This window comes from Camellia sinensis, chromosome 6, assembly GCF_055761805.1.
Source record: "Camellia sinensis isolate YWXY chromosome 6, ASM5576180v1, whole genome shotgun sequence".
Classification (NCBI taxonomy): domain Eukaryota; kingdom Viridiplantae; phylum Streptophyta; class Magnoliopsida; order Ericales; family Theaceae; genus Camellia; species Camellia sinensis.
Genome location: NC_138966.1, coordinates 153,325,520 through 153,327,957, shown reverse-complemented (window position 1 = coordinate 153,327,957; position 2,438 = coordinate 153,325,520). Strand labels below are relative to the sequence as shown.

At 37.9% G+C, this 2,438-nt stretch overlaps 1 pseudogene across 1 annotated transcript; it reads left to right on the top strand.

Moving 5' to 3' along the window:
- The first annotated feature begins 275 nt into the window (after positions 1–275).
- LOC145792980 (crocetin glucosyltransferase, chloroplastic pseudogene) lies at positions 276–1,914 on the top strand (annotated as a pseudogene). Its single transcript, XR_014333365.1, has one exon. The product of XR_014333365.1 is annotated as a crocetin glucosyltransferase, chloroplastic pseudogene (transcript).
- Positions 1,915–2,438: the final 524 nt, after the last annotated feature.

The window sequence follows — 2,438 nt, the reverse complement described above, 5'->3', positions numbered from 1 at the left end:
GGGCCATCCTCCGCATAGGAGGGAAACCCAACCCAACACAAACAACGTGGAGTCGCCTCTGTTTTTTAGCATAGGCAACTTCGTTTAATAGCAGAATGTGTTCATTCATCCAAAGACTCAGAGCAATATCAACATATATCCAACTCTACCAAATTGCACTCTGAATTTTCTAAAACAATTAAAAAAAAAAAAAACTTAACAAACGTCATCCCAAACGTCATACACAGTCTCAATCTAATTCATATATATGGTTTACTTCACTCAACAGAACTCAATACACACCAAGTTTCATCAATCAAAACAAACACTCATTTTCTCATTCCAGTGATTACCCAACATGGTGCATACTCACATAGTCCTCATTTCTGCTCCATTTCAAGGAGTCATAAATTCAGTAATCCAATTCGCCAAGAACCTCAAAAGAATGGGTGTCAAGGTCACCATACTCTCAAGTGTCTCTGCCCAAAATCGCATGGCAAAAGCCTCTTCTTCAACCCCAGATGGCCTAACCTTCGTTTCCTTCTCCGATGGCTACGACGATGGACTCGAACTGAGTGATAATCTTGAACATTTCAGGTCCGAGAACAAGCGTCGTGGCTCCAAAGCCCTCTCAGAACTCATAAAGGCCAGCTCTGAGGAAGGTTGCCCTGTGACAGGTGTGGTCTATGCAATGCTCCTTCCATGGGTTGCCGAAGTGGCTCGTGAATTCAAGCTTCCCTCCGCGCCTCTTTGGATTCAAACTGCCACTATTTTCACTCTGTATTTCCATTATTTTAATGGCTTTGGTGATTTGATTAAGAAAATTTGCGATGATCCTTCGTGTGCTATTGAATTACCTGGGTTGGGAAAGATCACTAGTCACGATCTTCCCACTTGCATGCTTCCTTCTAATTTATTTAGTGTTGGGTTACAGGGATTTAAAGAGCAGCTAAATGCACTCAATGCAGAAGTTAACCCGAAAATACTAGTAAACACATTTGATGCATTGGAATCCAAGGCATTAAGAGCTATTGGGAAGCAGTACTTGATTGCAATAGGTCCGCTAGTCCCATCAGCATTTCTAGATGGAAAAGATCCATCTAATAATGCTTTTGGGGGCGATCTATTACAAAAATCAAGAGATTATGTCGAGTGGTTGGATTCGAAGCCCCAATCATCAGTCGTGTACGTATCGTTTGGAAGCTTCTTTAATTTGCAATTGCAAGAAATGGAAGAGATTGCACGTGGGTTGCTGGAAAGCAATCGGCCATTCTTGTGGGTGTTAAGAGTTTTGGCAGATGGTGAGAAACAAGAAGACAAACTAAGTTGCAAGGAAAAATTGGAAAAACAAGGTTTGATAGTGTCATGGTGTTCCCAAGTGGAGGTTCTTTCACACCCTTCCGTGGGATGTTTCGTGACTCATTGTGGGTGGAATTCTACATTGGAGAGTTTGGTTTTGGGCATTCCGGTTGTGTGTTTACCGCAATTTACAGACCAACCAACAAATGCGAAGCTTTTAGAAGACGAATTCAAGACTGGGGTAAGGGCAACAAAGAATGATGAAGGAATAGTTGAAGGTGATGAGATCAAGAGGTGCATTGAATTGGTTATGGGAGATGGAGAGATTGGGGAAGAAATAAAGGAGAATGCTAAAAAATGGAAGTATTTGGCGAAGGAAGCTGTGAAGGAAGGTGGATCGTCTTACAAGAATCTTAGGACTTTTGTGGACGAGATTGAAGATGGTTTTTAGTTGGATTAACATTTTCATCTTAACAGTTGTAGTTGTGTAAGATTTCTTCATGTGTGATTCTATATATATATATATATATATATTTTTTCTTGTTGTTGTAAGCAAATAAAAATTAATGTGCTTCTATATTGTTATCACTTTTTTTCAAAAGGTTTTATAGTGCATTCAATAAAATTATTTGCATAGCCTTCTCTGTTTTTTTTCCTCCTTAATTTTCCCATTTTTTTATTTTTGGTGGGGGCTGATGTGGGTTTCTCCAAGTTTCAACTGCTCTACTTCTTTGTTGGTCGCATGGATTCAAATCAGAGTCAGCTAAACCAACAATTTTTTAGTATTTTCAAATTCTGGAATTTGAGGAACTCATACGAAATAGATAGCAGAAAAGTTTAGTTAATTAGTAACCAAAAATAAAGAATATGAAACTCATTAAGAGGAAAAAGAAGCAGTATATGTGATCCTGTAATGGGGACAAGAGGGGAAATTGAATATAACAAAATGGGAGTATCATCTAATTGGGCTATATGTGTGCAAGAAAAATAAGAAATTCAAACTTATCAAGCAAACATTAATAGAAAGTTTTGACTGAAACATTTTGGAAAAGAAAAATAAATTCAAGCAATTCAAATATGAAACGTAAAATCAAGTTTGGAGTTTTGGAAAAAACCTATATTTGATCATCTGTGCTGACTTATAAACGAAATATTCTGTA